The 21,886-nt window shown below is 45.0% G+C and overlaps 1 long non-coding RNA gene across 1 annotated transcript in view; it reads right to left on the bottom strand.

The window, feature by feature from the left end:
* The window catches only part of LOC126455445 (uncharacterized), a 162,554-nt gene extending 146,661 nt beyond the window's left edge, over positions 1 to 15,893 (bottom strand). The window contains exon 1 of the long non-coding RNA XR_007585322.1: positions 15,818 to 15,893. This is a non-coding gene — a long non-coding RNA (uncharacterized LOC126455445). The remainder of the gene's footprint in view (positions 1 to 15,817) is intronic.
* Between the last annotated feature and the right edge of the window lie 5,993 nt (positions 15,894 to 21,886).

Below are 21,886 nucleotides of genomic sequence, written 5' to 3'. Positions count from 1 at the left end.
GAAAATCCGCCCGGACTCCAGACAAAGAGCTAAAAAGGAGGACATGTCCGGATTAATCCGGGCGTCTGGTCACCCTATGAATAGCACACCCTTAACTTCTGTTGCGTCCTCCTGCAGTTTTTTTTAGTTTTATTAAGAATTTCATTTTCTGCACATCGCAGTCACAAAGACAGTCGATGTATCTTAAATGTTCCAGACGCAACTAGATGGATTTGCGAAATTGTAAGTGATTGTCTCTGCAAAACTTTACGTAAGTTTGAGACTGCATTTAACGTACCGTCTAAAATCACTAAACCTACAATGAAATTGGAATTCATCATTTGTAACAAGATTCCTCCAGCTAAACTTGTTAGATCCGCGCCGTCCTTGTGTATATGTTTACATGCCATTATAATGGACTTGCAGGTTAGGAACATAGCATGAACTGTGCGATACGTACTTAACCATCGGATGTCATCAGCTTCGGGTATTTTTAAAACAGGTTGCTCTAAAACACACAGAATTTCATGCAGAACATTTTCTCGTTTGGAAAAACCATGAAAAAGTTTGTAAATGTCTTTAACAACATGTAATGTGCGTTTTATAATGGGGTTTATTCCTAGAGTTGGTGGCAGCAATTGACAAAACATGTGCTCTACAGTGAATGTATGGCAGCTTATGGCCCTTCCTCTCTGACAACCGAGCGCGGACTCCTGATACGGAACCACTAAAATTAGCAGCACCGTCGAAAGAACAATTGCTGTACATATGGATTCAGCTCAAGAGCTTTTCAACTCAACGAGACACAAAAACCTTCCCTTCACTTCAAACGATGGAGACGGTGCAACATATCGCACTACTAAAGACGGTTCACTTTGGTTGGAAACGTTTGTAGATTCGTCTGCCATTCATGCAGAAGTGTTTCATCTTGAAAGTCTAAAGACTCTCCCAAACAAGTCAACAATTCTGATGCAGTATACTTACTAATATATGTGGACCTTTCGCTCTGAAATTTTAACCACTTTTCACGATTAATGTCGCTTTTCAGTACTACCTTACGAATTAGAGGTTCATATTTTGTTGTGTGGGGTATTTCTTCCCTACTAAGGAAATACAGACTTCGAATTAACGATGACAATGCTTGGCGGTTTAAAGCTTTTCCATTTTAATTTTGTTTAAATATCTATGTATGAATTGGAGCTTTAATCCCTGTAATCTACAATTTTCAAGTGCAACGGCTCTTGCATGTTTTTCTGAGTTGGCGTGCTTTTCTAGTTTTCCCGTGCTTCCGGTAGCTTTTCTAAATTTAGTGAAAGGTACAGAAATGAACACTCCTCCTGTTTTCTGTAGAGCTTCGATATCGTTTTTTTAAATGCATTTCACACAATTTGCAGAAAGCCCCACCCCGCTCGTGATCAAAGTACAACCAATTGTACTTACACTCCCATTTTTGCTGATGCTTAATTTCGCGTTCAGTACTTTGTTTAGAATTGCAATTTACGGATGGGTCAGAAATAGCACATTTATCGTTTGAAAACTGTGGAAAAGAAACTGAAGACTTGGTAGACCTACGCAATTCATCGTCAAATCACTAGCACTTCTTTCAGTAGACTCACACTCGTCTTTGTCTTTTGCAATACACTGTCTTTTATTAGAAAAGAAAAAAATTAAAGTTTGTTGTTTCGACATTGTATTTCGGCACTAACACTTCTTTGTACGTTATAAACTGACAAAGACTGCACGTAGTACATAATCACATCACACTTCCATAGTAACCTGTCGACTGACTGTTACAACCTTACAACAGTTTCAACAATGCATTGAGTTTTTATACATCAGTGAAAGCTTAGATAATACTCGTAGAGCAGCGTTGCCAAACGTCCCACTCACGGTGGAATGTACCGCTTCTTCAGGCAAAAATTGTGTATCCTCATTGACACTGCGAAAATCATTGTCAAGTGTACACAAATATTTGGTTTGAACTTTGGACTCATAGATTAGGAAAAATCTATATGGGTATTAAATCTTGGAAATATTCCCAGTAATTTTAAATGCGAACATTTTTAGGTTAGGCTTTACCGTGACTGTTACTGGGAATTAAATGAAACAACAAGTTTACTGTTACCAACCACCGTTTTATTTTTTCCACGACGCGTTTCGAAGGTTTAAACCTCCATCATCGGGTGGATTTACATTAGTTGGTGTTACATATGTGTGTGTGTGTGTTGTGTTACGACATTTGGAGGAACTTGTGGCACTGCCTCCAGTGGTCGCAGGTTCCTTTTTCTGTCGTAACACTTCACATGTACACTGCCACATTTGTAAACAACTGGAGGCAGTGCCACAAGTTCCTCCAAAATCGTAACACAACACACACACATATGTAACACCAACTAATGTAAATCCACCCGATGATGGAGGTTTAAACCTTCGAAACGCGTCGTGGAAAAAATAAAACGGTGACTGGTAACAGTAAACTTGTTATTTCATTTAATTCCCAGTAATGCAATAAAAAAATTAAAACAACCTTTTATAACGTCAGATGCTACTTCCAATTTCGTAGCAATACCCAGGGACGTGATTTGCGACATCAGGTTTTTGCATGTCATCACGACCTCTCCATAGTTGACTCCAAATTCGTTTGCAACAGCAGCTGGCGTAGTTTAAATTTTGTCACAACGGTACAAGTTAACAGACCACGTGATAATTTTTATGGTTCACCACAACTATAGATATGAATTTCTTGGGGGGGGGGGGGGAATTTCCAATTTCCGGGAGGGACTTTTCCCCCCGGGCCACCCCCTGAATTCATCACTGCTTGATAAACATTACGGTGACTCTGCACCTTAGATTAGAACAGTTTATAAGTGGCTTCAAAGTTTTCGGAGTGGCCATATAGGCACAAGTGATGCTTAACATTCTGGACGCCCTGTAGAGGTTACGACTCCAGAAATCATTGATAAAAACCATGATATTGTGATGGATGATAGAAGAGTTAAGGTGCGTGAGATTGCTAGTGCTGTGGGCATCTGGAATGAACGGGTACAAAATATTTTACATAAACATTTGGACATGAGAAATCTATCCGTAAGATGGGTTCCGCGATTGCTCACGCTTGATCAAAAACGGAATCGTGTGAAGTGTTGCAAGGATGGTTTGCAGCTGTTCAGAAAGAGTCTGCAGAACTTTAAGCGTCGTTTCGTCACTGCGGATGAAACATGAACACATTACTATAATCCTGAGACCAAACAACAATCTAAACAATGGGTTCCCAATGGAGAATCTGCACGAAAAAAGGCGAAGACAATTCCTTCGAGCGGAAAGGTTATGGCGACTGTCTTTTGGGATCCGCAAGGGATAATCCTCATCGACTATCTGGAAAAGGGTAAAACTATTACAGGTGCGTATTATTCATCGTTATTAGACCGTTTGAAAGCCGAGCTGCAAGAAAAACGCCGGCGATTGGAGCGCAAAAAAGTCCTTTTCCATCACGACAATGCACCAGCACACACCTCAGCAGTTGTGGTCGCAAAATTAACGGAAATAGGATTCCAACTCGTTTCACATCCCCCCTATTCTCCAGATTTGGCTTCCTCGGACTACTATTTGTTCCCCAATTTGAGGAAATGGCTGGCGTGGCAAAGATTTTATTCAAACGAGGAGGTGATTGCAGCAACTAATAGCTATTTTGCAGACTTGGACAATTCCTATTATTCGGAAGGGATCAATAAATTAGAACAGCGTCGGATGAAGTGTATAAGTCTAAAAGGAGACTATGTCGAAAAATAAAAACGATTCACCCCAAACACGTAATTAGTTTTTATTTTTGCACGGACTTTTCAAAGGCCTCTCGTATATGATGCAGATTTCGACAAATTTTGTGGCTGGTAGCAGTATTTGGAAACCTTTTCACACAGGCGATAACAGCTGGCGCCGCCGCAGGACGCCTGCGGCTCTCTTGCGACTGCGCGCCAGCTCAGGGGGCTTCGCGTGACCACTCTGACACAGCAGCAGCCAACACACAAAACTAGGCGACAAACTGCGGTTCTGTGCCAGAGAGAGGTGGTGTGCATCAGGAAGATTCCTAGAGCATTCGCTCCACGGAGTGTTTTGAGACAACACACTACCTACTCACACAGACGTAGCAGGAAATGAGCACAGCTGGAAAAGCGAAGAGGTGAGACCTCCGCGACAGACTACGGCCGTTCTTCCCACACAGCGTTCGTGAATCAAACAGGAGAGTGGCGGGAGGGGGCGGACCACGAACACAAAATCGTCAGTGCTGCCTAACGTACGTAAACACCCCCCCCCCCCCCCCCACTGCACTCTAAGGTATTTCACAGAGTACAGATGAAGATTTAGGATAACACTACATGTTTCCTTTAATTTTTCAGGAGAACTCTGCGTGCGCCCCATCCTCTTATTTTCTGTGTATGTATTGAACTGGGGATCTAGCAACGCCGTAGCCGTCAGTTGTACACAGCCCCACAACAGGCTACAGCAGTCCACTCACCGCACCGCCGCCACACACCGAACCTAGGTTTACTGTGCGGTCCGGCCCCCAGTGGATCCCCCCAGGGAACTTCTCACACCAGACGAGTGTAACCCCAATGTTTGCGTGGTAGAGTAATTATGGTGTACGCGTACGTGGAGACATTGTTTGCGCAGCAATCGCCGACATAGTGTGACTGAGGCGGAATAAGGGGAACCAGACCCCATTCGCCGAGGCACATGGAAAACCGCCTTAAAAACCATCCACAGACTGGCCGGCACACCGGACCTCGACACTGATTCGTCGGGGACCAGCACGCCTTCCCGCTCGGGAAGCAGTGCGTTAGACCGCAAGGCTAGCCGGCCGGGGGCGGGCATCCTCATATGTTAGCGACACACGGAGACCACCGAGTGAAATTCGGCAACCAGGTCCAACTGCTATCTGATTGAAAATTACAATTTTATTCCATTTTTTCGATTTATCTTTTTTTTTAAAAAATTACACTGTAGGAAATACTGCAACCAACCACAAGCTGACAAGTGAGCATGAACAATATTGTCAGTAGCAGTGGGAAAAGTGCACGTCTTTCATCACAGTATGTGAACGGTGAACGTTATTGAAAATCTGGAAAAGTTCTTGACCGATTCACTTCAATTTTTTACACCATTCTCTGATGAACACTCGTACATGGGCGACGAAACGTTGTTACCAAAAACCTCGAAAAGTGTTTGACAGACTTCAGATTTTTACACGATACTCTAATCAACATTCGAAAGGACGGGGGCTATATATATTTTTAATGCTACTAATATATACATATATAAAAGTGGTTCAAATGGCTCTGAGCACTGTGGGACTTAACTTCTGAGGTCATCAGTCCCCTAGAGCTTAGTACTACTTCAACCTAACAAACCTAAGGACATCACGTACATGCATGCCCGAGGCAGGATTCGAACCTGCGACCGCAGCAGCAGCGTAGTTACGGACTGGAACCGCTCGGCCACTGCGGCCGGCGGAAAATTTCAAGTACATATCGGAGCTCTAGGACCATTCTCAGAGGAGGAACAAGTATTTTCAGACTGTGAACTTCCGGTCACAGTAAAATGTGTTAATTCCGCAAGCATAACATTTTGGAATAAATTTTGATAAAACAGAAGTTGTGCCACTTTGGGGAACAGGTAGGTCGTAAGTTCTCATTAATATACAACAAAAAAGTTGTAACAGTACCGATTTTTAAAATACGGAGATGAATTCGCCCTAGCATCCAATGAAACTCTACATTTGTGTACAATCCATGTGCACGTGAGGCTCCGGAAGGGCAAGTCACTGCACAAAAAAAGGAAACAAAAGAGTCCTGTAACAGACTATTATAGCTTGCATATTCACAGCAGTTATATGAGGATTTATTTGCTCGAACCAACATATATTTGTACTTCAAAGTGATTTTCTAGAGCAGAAATTACTGCGCTGCCGCTCTTTATTAACTTATTCACTGTCGAATTGGAAACGTGTAGTTTGAACGGGGTGTTTAGAGAGAGCGGAATGGAACAGCTCGTGGCGAGGATCTGTGGCGCAGCAGGGCCACGCGCTGGCCGACGTGCGACAGACAACACAACACAACACAGCACTTTCTCTTTTGGGAAATATAGCCCTGCAAGTATTTAGCTTTTCTCCGCGTAACAGCTGTCCGTTACACGGCGTTCTTTCCGCGATCGCTTGTGCTTGTGTCTTGACGTCCGTAAACTTTCAAACATCGATCGGACACAAATAACAACTATTTTTAGGTAAACGACTCTGTGTGGTTGAACAAACCCACCACTGTATTTTAAACTGAGTTCTATTCGGCTTTATACGTTCGAGTTGGGCTACTAGCTTTGCGACTTTTCGACGGATGTAAATCGCTGATACCAAACACGGTATTTTTTTTAAAAATAAGAAAAGTCTTAGAAATATGCAGGATCCTCCGTCTCCTACACTCTCCTCGATTTAATTATTTTTTGCCTTTCGTCACTTTGAAAACAGGAGGGTTAATTTTAAGGAATCGTCTAAATGTAGTTGGTGATATTGGCTGGCATCCGGATGGTCGGGAACCCCTGGTGTCGAGAACAGAGCGCAGGCGGGGAGCGGCGGGGCGACGGAAACAGGGACCACAGTCACACACCGGCCGAGCAGGGGGGGGGGGGGGGGGAGGAGTGGGCAGGCGGGAGCCCGACTGCCTTCAGGACGCGCAGTCGCCCCAGACTGACCACGCGGAAAAATTTCATTGCGGCTAATATATTTTATTACGCACTCAACTCGTAGAACTTTCATTTTCCTGTTCTGCCTTTTCCAATATGCTGTAACGGTAACCATTCAGACAGATGATCACTTTAGTTAACGTGACGATAATACACACATCAAAAAAGTTTTGTACCACCCCGGTTCCAAGAACTCCTGAAGATAGATGTTGATTGTGGATACTGTATCACAGACACAGTCCCCTTGACTGTTCAGGGCCCCAAAGATGTAATCAACCGTGCACGAGCAGCGCCTATTAGAAGCAGGGATCTGACAGCCGATCAGTTCCAGTCATTTTACCAGGAAGGAGGTACACGGTTCGTGTTGTTCAACCATGCCTAAACGGTGAATACCGCGGTTCCATCGCGTCCGCGTACTTTCTGCTGAACGCCTTAGACCCACTATCCAGCGAGTGCAGGGAGGTTGTTTGGGGGAGGAGACCGGACAGCGCGGTCATCGCTCTCATCCGATTAGGGAAGGCTGGGGAAGGAAGTCGGCCGCGCCCTTTCGTGGGAACCATCCCGGCATTAGCCTGTAGCGATTTAGGGAAATCACGCAAAACCTAAATCACGATGGCCGGACGCGGGACTGAACCGCCGTCCTCCCGAATGCGAGTCCAGTGTGCTAGCCACTGCGCCACCTCGCTCGGTCAACGTGGAGGTTCCCTGCTGTTTTTGGGTGCCATTATGTGGCGCCGACGCACGCCGCCGGTGGTCACGGAAAGCGCCGTAACGACTGTACGATACGTGAATGCGATTCTCCGACCGATAGTTGGTTGGTTGGTTGTTTGGGGAAGGAGACCAGACAGCGTGGTCATCGGTCTCATCGGATTAGGGAAGGAAATTGGCCGTGCCCTTTCAGAGGAACCATCCCGGCATTTGCCTGGAATGATTTAGGGAAATCACGGAAAACCTAAATCAGGATGGCCGGACGCGGGATTGAACCGTCGTCCTCCCGAATGCGAGTCCAGTGCCGACCGATAGTGCAACCACATCGGCAGCATACTGGCGACGCATTCGTCTTCGTGGACGACAGTTCACATCCCCATCGTGCAGATCTTGTGAATGACTTCCTTCAGTATAACGGCATCGCTCGACTAGAGTGAGCAGCATGTTCTCCAGACACGAACTCTATCGAATATGCCTGCGATAGACCGAAAAGGGCTGTTTATGGACGACGTGACCCACCAACCACTCTGAGGGATCTACGCCGAATCGCCGTCGAGGAGGGGACAATCTGGTCCGACAGTGCCTCGATGAACTTGTGGACAATATGCCACGACGAATACAGGCATACATCAATTCAATTTTCTGCACACGTTCCGAAACTCTCGGAACCGAGCAGATGCAAAACTGTTTTTGATGTGTGTAATTCGAGGGTCGTGTCCCTATGTGGCAATATTCTTATTTTTAATTTTTACACTTACACCGCAAATAAACGGAATAAAGCTCAGTAAACTGTGATTATTCACAGTTTCATCAAAAGTGAGAAAATGAAGGGTGAAGGAAAATTTGAGATTGCGCGTAACTTTCCAGGAACCGACTGTAAGGCGTACACGAGAACCTGGAGTATTAAAATTAGATAAGTTTATTACTGTACAGTTCACGATTTACACGTACTGCGTGATATTTGTCGTAAAAATGGGGAAGCAGTGATGTGAGGCACCGTGCAGCAGCCGAGAGCGGCTCCGAGGTCTGAATGGAACTGGCCGAGCACGTGCACCCCTGTGAGGTTTAACTACAGCCCCTCCTCGGAAAATTGCTTGAAGAGTCCTCGTGGCCACTCCTTCCTCGAAAACTTATTTGCAATCCAAAATTTTCCTTTGCTTTTCTTTTTCATGCCTTTTACGAATATATTAATAAATAGAATATATTGCGACATTATTTCGGTTTATTTGCAGTGTGCATAACGTAAAATTTGCACACAAAAAAGGTTTCTGCACAGGGACTGCATCGGCATTCTGCAGCCTCCCCTCCCATCGACCCGCGCGGCTTCCCGTTCTGCACCCACTCCGCTGCCGCTGCCTGAGTAACGGCACGGCTTAATGTGCCTCCCGACCCTCGCCAATTTTTTTTTTTTTCTATATGGTTGGCCACCTCGAGCTCCCACTTTTGTCATTTTCCTGCCAGGGCAGACTCACAGACTCGTCGATGAGGAGTGCGCGCGGTCGCCTCATAACCGAGCGCCGCTCTGGGTTCTCGAGCTCTCTGTCTGTCTCTCCTCACAACTCTGGCAAACCATTGCAAGGGCTAAGCAACTCGGTTGTCCTGGCTACACCATTCAGAAAATGAAAATTTGTGACAGCCACGTCCCTCATTCACTTGCGGCGCGGCGGTGACTACTGCGGTTGTACCTGTACGAGCTACGCCGAGTGGGTGAGTTGCACTGCAATGGCCGGCGAGGCCGACTGGGGTGAGCGAGCTCCACTCTGCCGCCTGCGCCCTACACGGTGTCCGGACATTTGCCACGGTTCTACCTGCTCCGAAGGGTTGGGTCCCTTGTCACCCCTCCCCCCCCCCCCCCCCCTTCCAGCCTCCTCCACCTTCTCCTCCTCACCCGCCCGCCCAGTTTGCTTTCGAAGTTCCGAACGTGACCATCAGTAAGGAAGTTATTACAACGAACAAGGGCAGGCCTCCTGCTCATTACAAAGGTTAAACAGAGGGAATCTAAAGAAGGTGTTGTTACATGGATGTGCTTACGCCGAAAATCGTATCATTGCAAGGGAAAGCTGCTTTCGAGGAACGGAAAAGTGTTGAGCGTATTAGAACATCTCTGTGGACCACTTGACGATGCAGCTCTGAAAGTGAGAAAGCAAGTGGAAAGAGCGAAGAGAAGGTCTCGAGAAGAAACTACATAGTTATCGGAGATATACGCGGATCAAATGGGAAATCTACATAATAAAGTTTATGACTTTGTTACGGTGATGCCCAATTCAGAATCTATGAAGAGAACCGTGCGTCGTCGATGGAGTCAAGAGTGGGGGAACCGACAAGAGCCTACGAACTCTTATGAAATTGATCTTCATGAAGATCTATTAAAAATGGGAGATGGCAGTAGATTAGAGGTGAGAATAATGATTTTTAGTGGAAGCAAAGGAAAAGAAAGTTTAAAAACATGTTCCCATTTTTTTATGGATGGAACATTTAAGAGATGCCGCAAGCAGTTTGCACAGATCTACACCATACACGTAGACTTTGGAGGCCCGATTAAAGAAACAAACATTCTTCCTACTGTATTTGCACTGCTCCCTAATAAGAAGAAAGACACATATGTTCGTCTGATAAAACAGGCAGTCTCTGAGTGGTGTCCTAAACAAGTAAAGATGGACTTTGAGGCACCTGTGAAATCGGCCATTCGTCAAGTTTGTCCCATAACTGAAATAAATGGATTCTATTTCCATATGAAGAAGAGTTTATGGAGAAGAACTCGAGTTCTCGGTCTAACTGAGGAGTACCGCTAGAACGAGTATTTAAGACTTCACGTCAGCATGTATGCAGCGCTGGCAGTTGTAAAACCGGAGGACGTAAGCAATGGATGGATTGAGATTCGTGCAGAAGCCCCCGATACCGGAAGGTTCTCTCAATTTTTTCACTCTTTGTGGATAACTGGCTAGAGAAGGAGGATATCGCAATAGAAATGTGGGACTGTTACGGAAAAAGGAACCGAACGACGAATGTTGTTGAAGGGTGGCACAACAAAATAAATAGTCTTACTGGAAACCCTCACCCTAAAATGAACTATTTTGTGGAGTGCTTGAAAAAGGAAGCAGAGCTCACAAACTGCATGTAAATGAAATTGGAAATGAATCTTGAAGGTAAGAAGAGGAAGAAGAAGTACTTGAAGCTGGACGACAGGATAGAGAGAATCATAAAGAATTATGAAGAGACTGGCAACATTAGGCCTTGCTTGAAAGCCATTGCCCATATTCAGAAACTGGACTAAAATACGTTACAAATAATGTTTTAAAAACTATGAAGATCACCGAATCCTCGCAGGTTACTGACATAAATTATTAAAACATTGAAGCAGAATTATCGGAGCTAATATGAAGTTGTAATTGTAAATAGAGTGTACATTAGTTCAGCGTGTTTACGCTGATTTTACACACGCCAGAACGGTCCAAAGCCTGTGCAAAGTGTGATGCGAATCAGCCTTTAATGTAAAAATTAAAAAGTGTTTCAAGCCTCACAAAAGTATCCCTATTGTTGTCACGTTAAAATAACTTTTTTCTGCCTTCCAATATTATGGCCATACTATTAAATAATTGTGAGCTCTAAAATAATTTTCTGAAGCTTCAGAATCGCAACTATCACCTAAAATATCATGGTTTGTTAAACTGATAGTATACGCTTTCATAAAAGAAAATGGGAACTGAACCTTTTAATTGCACCTAAAATTGACATCCCAAAACTGATCTGATGCTAAGGTAGACAATTTTGGCACCTCAAATATTTTTTATTTAAGTTTAGCTGCAAACATTTATAGTAGATGTAAATCTACTTAAATACATTTAGATATAGTCCTTTAAAAATTAAAATTTCTTACTAAATTGTGAATTATCCTTAAACAGGTCAGTAAAAGCAAGGAGCTTACTACTGAAAATTAATTGTTACTAAAGAACATCAGAAAAAAATGTATTAGACCTACTTTTCTTATACATTAGAGACTTTTTGAAAAGATATTTGATCATTTCCTCTGTCACTGACAGTTTAATTTCAGTTGCTTTGCAACACCTACTTCTAAATTATGTTTGCAGCTGTTCTCATTTCGAATTTCGGAATATTTACTTCGTCTTCTTTGGTGGAGGAATTTCGGAAAACGCATTTACTAACTCCACTTTAGTGGCACTGTCTCAGTAACATTACCGACGCTGTCGCGCAGTAAAGGTACTTACTGAGCCTTTCCGCTGGTTTACTTAACATGGGACCAGTATCTCTTTGGATTTTCGGCCACATTTCTAGAGCGAGTTTCGTTGTGGAAACTATTAAATGCATCTCGCATTGAAATCCGCACAAAAATTCGAGCCTCAGTAAAACTTCACCAATCTTGGAGATTTTCCGTTCGTCTAAATTATACGTGCCTTTTGCGGTGCTCCTGCAACAGCTTTCTGTCGTGTTTTGTGTACCATGGGGGATCAGTTCCGTCTCTTATTAATTTATTTGGTATGAATATTTCGAGTGCTGTTGATACTATTTCTTTGAACTTAAGCCAAATATGGTCTCCATTTACATAGTTTGGAAGGACTGGAGACTATCTCTTAGAAAGACGTCACCTGAATTTTTAGCTGCTTTTATAAATAGATGTATTTCGCGTTTAGTTTTGGTGAATTTCTTTGTTACGGAAGTGAGCCTCTCTACGACTGCGTGTTCACTAATCCCTGTATCCGTCGTGATGCTCAGCATTATTTGTGGCTAAGAGGTCAAGTGTGTTTTCGTAACCATTCACAATTTGAATGGCCTCGTCAACTAATTGTTAAAAATAATTTTTAAAAAAGCATTTAGAACAATTACGGAAGTTGTTTTCTATTTGCAATAGGGTATGAAAATGTATTTTTGTCAACATGCGGAAGGTAGATTGAAGTAACTGCCAACTATAATTGTATCAGTAGGGTACCTATTTGTGATGAGACTCAAGTTTTCTTTTCTTTGAACTGTTCAGCAACTGTTTCACCTGAGACAGGGGGTCGGTAAAAGGAGCCAGTTATTAATTTATTCCAGTTGTCGAGTATACCCTCTGCCCATACTAAGTCACAGGAACTATCTGCTTCAAAGTCGATTGTGAGCTTACATTACTTTTTCCTTAAGTTGTCCTTTTTTCTGTTGTAGCGCAGATAATTACAGTTACGGCTTTTCCCTCCAGAACCTAAGATGCTCTCTCTGTGACCCTGTACCAGAGCTAAACAATGTAAAACAACAGCGTACGTTACAAGCGTAGCATTCTGTATTACTTCATTTCCTTATTTCTGACATTTTAAAATTCTACGTCGACTTTAGATGACATGTCAATCATAGATGCTCTTATCTCTATTTAGTGAACGTGTTTTCAGTTGTTTTGAACATTATCCCGCTACACTTTATTAACTAATGTTTTTAGAGAGTAAATTAATATGGAGTATGTCGTTCTTCTTTTCAAACATTCACAAACCCATTTATTCTTTCACTGTTGTCTTTTGGGTATGCAGTTGTAGTAATTAAAGTAGGCACAAATGCAGTGATAAAAAAGAAATGATTAGCGTACATTTGCATTCTCGTTTCATCGTTCCTTTCTTGTTGCTCCCATACCGCTGGACTGTTTCTATCGCAATCAGTAAGCGTGAAAGGAAGCTACCGTACAGACAGAGGAATCAATATTTATACTTGGCAGGACTAATTACATACTGACATAATCGTCGGTATTGCTTTCGTTTCCCAAAAGTTATAAATATTTCGATTTCGGAAAAGAAGCTCTGTATTTCGGCAAGATGTAGAAGAAGAACGTCCCTTACGCACTGGTTGTATCGAGTAAGATGTGGAGACGGCGGTCTGAAAGCGGACAGGAGTAGTACGGGGAAGGGCGTCCCTTACCTGAGGGATCGCTACTCAAGCTACCTGGCGAAGGGGCAAGTGTGGCGAATGTCCGGCGTGGCAAATGTCCGGCATTCCCCTACACCACCTGTCGTGGGGAAGAGGACACCGTGGCATCCCAAACTCTTGTGCGTTTCTACTGCGACCACTGCGAAACGCGAGAATGTGTGCGCAGCTCCTGCGACAGAAAGTGAACGAGGCTTTCACTTAATAAAATGAAATCGACAGGCAGCGCCTTTTCACGGACCTCGCCACAAGGCAATGCGATTTACTCTACGGACACCTGTTGACTCACACCGAGTGTAGAATAAAAGCGGCCACCTCGTGCGGAACTCTCGTTTGTCCTTGGGACCTTCTTACACCGGAAACAACAGATTTTCCCTTTGGTGGCAATGGAACACGTGACGCCACCGATCAGCAGGCGAGCTGGCAGTTTCACACAGCTTCGCCTGCCTCTTTTAAACTGGAGCATAGACTGTTTCACGAACTAGGCGCTTGCTACATTTTACAAATGCTTTTCAAACCCACAGACAAGTTGACGACGGCATATACAGGGTGTAAATTTTAAGTTGACACACCAGAATACTTCGAAAAATAAGCTTCACACGAAAAAATGTGTAGAATCCAGAGTTGATTATTTTCGAGGGGGGGAGGGGGGGGGGGGAGAACTGCTGGTGCCAAAATTAGCCCGCCACCCCAGCAACCTCGTGCTGGCGCGGGAGGCAACTTCAAAATTTGAAACCCCCATTTTTCATTGCAGAATCAGATTCAACCTAAGAAGCTACGTGCATTTTGTCTTAAACATTTGTTTCGATTCTTCGCAGTTGGCGCTGTAATTCAAGAATATCCGTGTTCTCATTTCTGCGTGGAAAATGGTAACGGATAAATAAAAAATACTTATTTACTTCGTAAACTTTGATTCGCTAAAACTAAAACTCCCCCTCTTGTATGTCCATCATTTTAGCAGGACGTCTCTGGGACGACGGCCGTTTACTATCGTGACAAAAAATAAAAACACCTACAGCCGTCGTTATGATTTTATTTTGTCGCTACCAGTTACGACGCTTCATTGCGTCATCTTCAGACTGTTTTGATGCGGTACAGGTTGATACGATCCCCATGCATGACCCATCAGTTGTCAGCATAACTGGATTCGCAGATAATGTGTCAGCACTCCAACCATCGACGGTCAACTGACACGAGAAGCATTCAAATACTGTCACAAAACTCTCCCTCTCTCCTGATAGGGCGCCGTCCGCAGTTTCCGAGCGGTTCTAGGCGCTACAGTCTGGAACCACTCGACCGCTACGGTCGCATGTTCGAATCCTGTCTCGGGCATGGATGTGTGTGATGTCCTTAGGTTAGTTAGGTTTAAGTAGTTCTAAGTTCTAGGGGACTGATGACCTCTGCTGTAATGTCCCATAGTGCTCAGAGCCATTCATCCCCAAAGGGTGGAGTTTGAGAGAGAGGAAGTAGTTTTACAAATCTTGACCCATTTGACCAATGTTGTTTGGGTCAACATTTGTAAAACTTTAATTCCTCTCTCTCAAACCCCAACCTGTGGGGAGAGAGGGAGAGTTTCAGTTTTAGCGAATCAAAATTTACAAAGTAAATAAGTTTTTTTTTTCATTTATCCGTTACCATCTTCCACCCAAAAACGAGAACATGGATTTTTTTGAATTACAGCGCCAATTACCAAGAATCAAAACAAATGTTTAACACAAAATGTAGGTAGCTTCTTATGTAGAATCTGATTCTGCAATAAAAAATGGGAGTTCCCATTTGAAATTTTAAAGTTGCCTCCCGCCCCACCCCCAGCGGCTGGGGTGGCGGGCTAATTTTAGCACCAGCAGATGCCTCCCCCCCCCCCCTCGAAAATAATCATCTCTGCAGTCTACACATTTTTTCGTGTGTAGCTTATTTTTCGAGTTATTCTGGTATACACACACACACACACACACAGACACACATTTTACAAACCGTGTCCAGCGTGGAAGATTTCCCCCAAAAGTCGAAATGCAGTGATGTCTGAAGTTAGTCGTGAAGAGAGTAGCCAGTGAATCCTGGCTCCCCCTCACTTCCGTAATTTACTTGGCAAAGAGACACAACAGGTAAAACGACTATACTGTTTCGTAATTGTGAGAAATAGTTCGGAAATCCAGTAGTTTTTGGTGAGTGACGCTGGCACACCGTGCCCGCCCGGTGGTCGCGAGCAGCCCTGGGTGTGGCGCAGTGTGCCACGCCGCGCCGCGCCGCGCCCAGCGCCTACGCTGCCTCCCACTGCCTCGCTGACGCGTCCTCGCCGACTGACAAACAACTGCCAAGTAAGGACAGCTCTCGGCGTCGTCGGCCGCACGTCGGGCAGTGACGTATAGCGAGCGCCAGCAGCTACGTCGGTACCCGAGCTGCCGGTCGAATTCCACGATGAAGCTCCCCAGCGGCTAGCAACAGAATGCGACACCCTGGGCGCGGGCGTGCTCTCAGCGCTAGTGGAGTGTGGACAAACCTCGTTGGGCGGCAGCAGCAGCAGCAGCAGCAGCACACGCCTCCGACCACCTGACGCTCAACACCGCACCGTGCCTAAGTACGGACTGAGCAGTGAGCTGGCGGTGCGGCGACCAGGTGGCAGGTGGCAGGTGGGCCGCGCAGTTCCCGATCCGCCGACAGAGCGCACCACCCTCCGGTAGGCAGCCTCCGCGGCCGTGGCCTTCGGCGAGAGCCGGCCGACTGACGGCTCACGTACCAGCCAGCTTCCGCGACATTTTCCCGTACGAATCCCCGTCCCCTCTCTAAACCCCCCCCCCCACTTTCCCGTCGTACATTTCGCACGTGTCAGTTTTCGCCATTAATAGCGGTTACCACTGTACACAAATGTTGCACTCGGACATCCGTCTCAGCTTGGCGTTCCGAAAGGTCACTCCTGCCGATCGGGTCTTAATGGCTTGTGTCCACTAAGAGACAACTTCCGCAAGTAACTCGTGCGAGCGCTTGCTGACGTGTTTGCACTGAAAGAAAAACTTGCGCAAGTTTACTTCCCCAAGTCGCTTCGGTAAGTTAATTTCAGAAATTATTTGCAAGTTCTTGCGGAAGAGCTGCGTCGTGCAAGTTTACAGTGCCGTGATTAAAAACATTGCACCCACCACCGCAGTAGCATTATTATTATTGAACAAAAATCGTTACGAAAAATGAAAATAAGAAAAAATGCGAATGTTTGATTGAATAAATGGATTTGCAGGCGTACATATTTAAGTTATCGAGAAACACTATCGTACGAAATATATATCGGACGAGTTCGTTCAGATAGAAACTTCCTGAGAACGTCGTATTTAGTTTCTGACGTCATTTGTCTATTGTGCAATCAAATATTCGGTAAGAGGATACAAAAATGCGCCAAGGTATAAGACCGACAGATGGCGTTTTAATTACTCTTCTATTTTTGCGTGCAATATTTATCGCTTTTATTAAAAATATAATGCATTTCTGTTGATGCTAACATTAAGAAATCAGCTAAAACTTAAAGCCGACTTCACTGTCATTCTACTTTCCATTGTGGCGAAACAAAGCAACATGTAAATTAATTTCGCTCTTCCTCGGTTTTTGAGACCAATTGTATACGTTTAGGAGTTCCAGTTGCACTTTTGTTTATCCCCATTCTTTTCGACGCTGGCCATTTCGTACCTATATTCAACACACAAAACGTGGTCAAATTGGGGAAAACTTCCAGCAACCGGCAAGTTCAGCAAGCATTTGCTGTAAGATCATGTAGACAGAGAAGTGAGTAACTACAGAATTGGTATAAAATATCACATATACAGCATAGCACTAGAAATTACATTAATTCCAAGTAAACTTCATGGTCCCTCCGCCACACACCGTCAGGTGGCTTGCGGAGTATGGATGTAGATGTAGATGTACTCTCTGCACAGTTACACACTCAAAACAGTCCATATGTCACAACTTCTTACTCTGTATCCTTTGTGTCTGACTTATAACTGGATAGTAGGGGGACAAGGCCAATGTTGCCCCAATCCGCATTATTGCCATATTTATTCAAGATGGCGGCGATAGATATGGCAATGTCGCAATGACTTAATGGAAAGAAGATCAAATTTTGGCGTCAAAATAGGTTAGTTTCGCTACCTCTACTAACGTAATCCCTCCGCCACTCCCAACTGCCGCCCCCTCCACCCCCTCCCACAGAAAATGGCGGGGATGGAAGGTCACTAGGGCTACCTTCACCAACCTAAGCAAATGGCAAGAAAATAGGTCACTTGGGCAAACTCCACTAACCTTAGCCATCTGACCTCCACCTATTCCTTGGAATGGGCGGGAAAAGGACTCGACCTGTGCTGAGCTGCTGGACACGATGGACGTAAGGCTTTATTTTGCATGCAGTGTTTATTTAAACATTTTGAGGCAGTACCTCTGTTCTGAGTGTTCACCATGAGGTCCAGATTCCAACTGCCTAGTACACAGTCTATGATCAGAGTGCACTGATGTGCAGACACGCAAAGAACTCGTAAATTGTCAAAATAATGATCTGCAAACAAACTCACTAATTCTAAACTGTCCAAATAATGCATTGCACAGCAAACAGACCTGCAAACTAAACGTAAATTACCGAAATAATGCTTTATAACACTCCGTCAACACGCTTACAATGCTTAAACACCCGAAAATAATGCGCTGCACAAACACTCACTGTACGTAAAAATCGATTTCGACCTATCGTCAACCGAGACATATCAGCGAACTGGCGTGTAAATTCAGTTAGAGCCAATCAGATTGCTCCATTCATTCACAAGACATCCTTTGTACTGCAACATAGGAGCCTCTACAGGCTGGTTCGAACAAGATGGGGTGGCAAGGTATCTATGGGAAATTCTGAGTGTAATGTATTGTATTCTTGTGAGTCTGGTGATGGCCATAGAAAGCACAGTGACAAGAAAGCAGGTCAGGGCCAGAAAAAGCATCTCAGTGGACGCCTTTGTTCCGAGCTGGTAGCTTGCCCGTCCTTTGTACACTGGTTCAGAAGTCCGAGATAGCTTTCGACTTATGATGATTTGGTTTGGTTGGTTGGTTGTGTTGGGGAAGGAGACCAGACAGCGAGGTCATCGGTCTCATCGGATTAGAGAAGGACAGGGAAGGAAGTCGGCCGTGCCCTTTGAAAGGAACCATCCCGGCATTTGCCTGGAGCGATTTAGGGAAATCACGGTAAACCTAAATCAGGATGGCCGGACGCGGGATTGAACCGTCGTCCTCCCGAATGCGAGTCCAGTGTCTAACCACTGCGCCACCTCGCTCGGTGATGATTTGGCTCGTGGCTCAACTGGATGGGCAAATGGTGAACTAATACCCAGTTTGCGTCGAGTCGCCTTCGGGAACACATTTGTCGAGTCGCCTTCTACAGAAATTTGAGAGGATTCAATACGATTAGTGCTTGCACTGGGAGTGTTGATAGCCTTCCAACCCTTAGCACTCGGATCCTCCTGGGGTTGGGGGGTTGGCCACAGCTGGCTTCTACGGCGGCAGCCGTGGGCCGCGTTTACGACGGCAGTTTCCTCCGTCAGTGCTGCACTGTGGCATGGTGAGTGCGTGGGATGTATGTGACGATCTGTAGAACACTTTTGCGGGGTTTGACTGTCAGTGCAATATGGCGATCTGTACAGAATAGTTTCTTGCCGCTGAAATTTTCGCCTGCAGAAAAGGAAAGGCAGACAGTGCTTCCACACCGGCAGAATCATTAATTTGGCGTGTAAATTCAGTTAGAGCCAATCAGATTGCTCCATTCATTCACAAGACATCCTTTGTACTGCAACATAGGAGCCTCTACAGGCTGGTTCGAACAAGATGGGGTGGCAAGGTATCTATGGGAAATTCTGAGTGTAAGGTATTGTATTCTATGTTCAGGTGTTCAATGGCAAGTTGAAGCAGACTATCCATCTCAGGGGTGATGCAGTCCCTCATCTAACATTGCAGCATTAGGATCTGTCCAGATCAGAAGCTGTAGGATACCGAAAATTCCAGCCACGCTGCGCACACATCTCACGTTTATGCGTCAGCCGTACCGGGCAGGTAAACACGGTGCACGGCCAACGCGTCTCTCGTGTGGGATGGGATGTCCCCTTGGGATCGCCAGGGAGAATGCACCCTGTGCTATTCTGGGAAGCACTGCAACACATTTCTAAAGCGCGTTCAGAGGAAAACTTGGTAGTTATTTAGATAGACATGTGACATAAGTGTAACATTGAGAACCTTTTAGCTGCATCTGTGAGGGTGAGCCGCTATGCAAACATCTCTCTCAGTGCTGGACTATCAGGTATGCCTAAGCCATGGTGGTTAGATGAATACGAGTACGTCCAGTGGGTAACTTGCCTCTTATTTACACAGACAAGTGACATCACTATACCACTCAAAGAATTCTAATTATATACCCGAAAATAGTCGCGATTTTCACCTGCAGGCTGTAGGCTACAGCAGCCTGAGAGCAATGGCTCGCGCTCCTTCGTTCGTCTCTCTGGCGGTGGCTCGCGTACGGAGTCAGCGGCGTTGGCGTGTGCTCGTGTTGGAACCTTTGTTGAGGGCAGTTCGCTGATATGTCTCGGTTGACGATAGGTCGAAATCGATTTTTACGTACAGAGAGTGTTTGTGCAGCGCATTATTTTCGGGTGTTTAAGCATTGTAAGCGTGTTGACGGAGTGTTATAAAGCATTATTCCGGTAATTTACGTTTAGTTTGCAGGTCTGTTTGCTGTGCAATGCATTATTTGGACAGTTTAGAATTAGTGAGTTTGTTTGCAGATCATTATTTTGACAATTTACGAGTTCTTTGCGTGTCTGCACATCAGTGTACTGCATTATTTCGATAATTTACGAGCAATTTGCAGGTCTGTAGGCTATGTAGTGTGACCCCAAGCACGCCAGAGTGAGTGTTTTGTTTCAGCGTAATAAATAAATTATGTGAAATCCATCACGAAATAAATTGGTCCAAAATAAATAAAGTACACTCTTTCCTCTCTCCAGCAGCTGGAAACAGCTATTTTTCCCCAGACCTCCATAGCACAACAGCAGCCTCTGGTGGCAGTACTGTGTACTAGGTCAGTTGGACTCCCGACCTCATGGTGAACACATGGGTTGGAGCTACTGCCTCATATTGTTTAAATAAACACTTCATGCAAAATAAAGACTTACGTCCATCCTATCCAGCATCCCAGCACAGATTGAACAATTTTTCCACCAATTCCAAGGAAGAGGTGGTGGTCGAATGATTTAGCTTCATGGAGCAAGTGACCTATTTTCCCACCTCTTTCTTAGGTTAGTGCCGGTTATTAGGTTAGTTACGGTTTTTCCACCAAAATTTGAAGTACCCGCCATTTTCAGGGGGAAGGGGGAGTGGAAGGGGCTTAGGTCAATAGAGGCAGCCCAGCTGACCTATTTTTCCGCCAGATTTGAACTTCCCGCCATCGCGTGATTGTGACGTTGCCATATCTATCGCCGCCATCTTGGACCCGCCATCTTGAATAGAGTTGGCAACAATGCAGAGTGGGATGACGCTGGCCTGGTCCCCCTACTCTGGATATCCGCTTGTTGCAGAAACAGGTCAATTCTGACAAGGTCCGTTGTGGTGAGCTGTCGAAATAGGTCCATCACAGATGTAGGTTGGGGGAATTTCTGCTCTGATCTAGGCCTTAAGAAACATGCAGCATTGTCTGTCATAGTGTGAACTTCCTAGTATCACGCGGTTGAGTTCTGCAGTCTCAGTTGGGTGGAGTTCACAGTATGGAGATGGCTGAACTTTCATCCTATATAGATGTGACCCAGCCAGATGCGCGTTATAATATTGGTATGACGTCTAGATGACTCGATTTGGGAGAACCAGTTCTTTCACGGAATACTCGCCTGTACTGCGGCATAATGTCTCCCTTTGGACTGCTGTGCGCTCTCCCACGTTTGTGACTACTCGTGATGGATCTTCTGCTTTACGCCAGCAACAGAATCTGTACGTGGAAGGCAATTCTGATAAGGTTGGCCATCAATCACGCTTTGTTTCGCTAGGTGGCACGCCACCTCGTCACATGAGACGCCAGACTGTCCCTTCATCCACAATAACTGGACACGTTTATTTTGACTTTCACAGCGACAGATTAATTTAATTACGTAGAGCACATGGCGGTTAGTGTTGGAGCCCCACTGCTGCTTTTCCAGGTTTTCCAGTGCACTCCTCAAACCGTGATAATAAGGAACAGATTAACCACATATTGATGGGCTTCCTTAATTTCAAGAATTTTGGCAGTGAAGATGCTGGCTTCTGTCGGCATCCTAAACATAGCCCAAGATAGTGGATCATCGCAGACGTAAGCGATACCGGCGCCATCTCTTGTTTTGGAGCTTTCAGTGAATATTTTGACCGATGAGGCCAATGTTGATGCAATCAGATGGGAAACTCCAGTAAAAGTAACAAAAGTTCGTTCCGACCCTGTGGGCTGATAGAGAAGTGTGGGCTGGTGGTTGAGTACATCTTATTGCAAGCTAAATGCAAGACGCGGGACGAGGGGCATCACAAATCTTTGCTGCAC

This window comes from Schistocerca serialis, chromosome 2 (genome assembly GCF_023864345.2).
Source record: "Schistocerca serialis cubense isolate TAMUIC-IGC-003099 chromosome 2, iqSchSeri2.2, whole genome shotgun sequence".
In the NCBI taxonomy this organism is placed as follows: domain Eukaryota; kingdom Metazoa; phylum Arthropoda; class Insecta; order Orthoptera; family Acrididae; genus Schistocerca; species Schistocerca serialis.
This window is presented reverse-complemented; position numbering and strand designations above follow the sequence as displayed.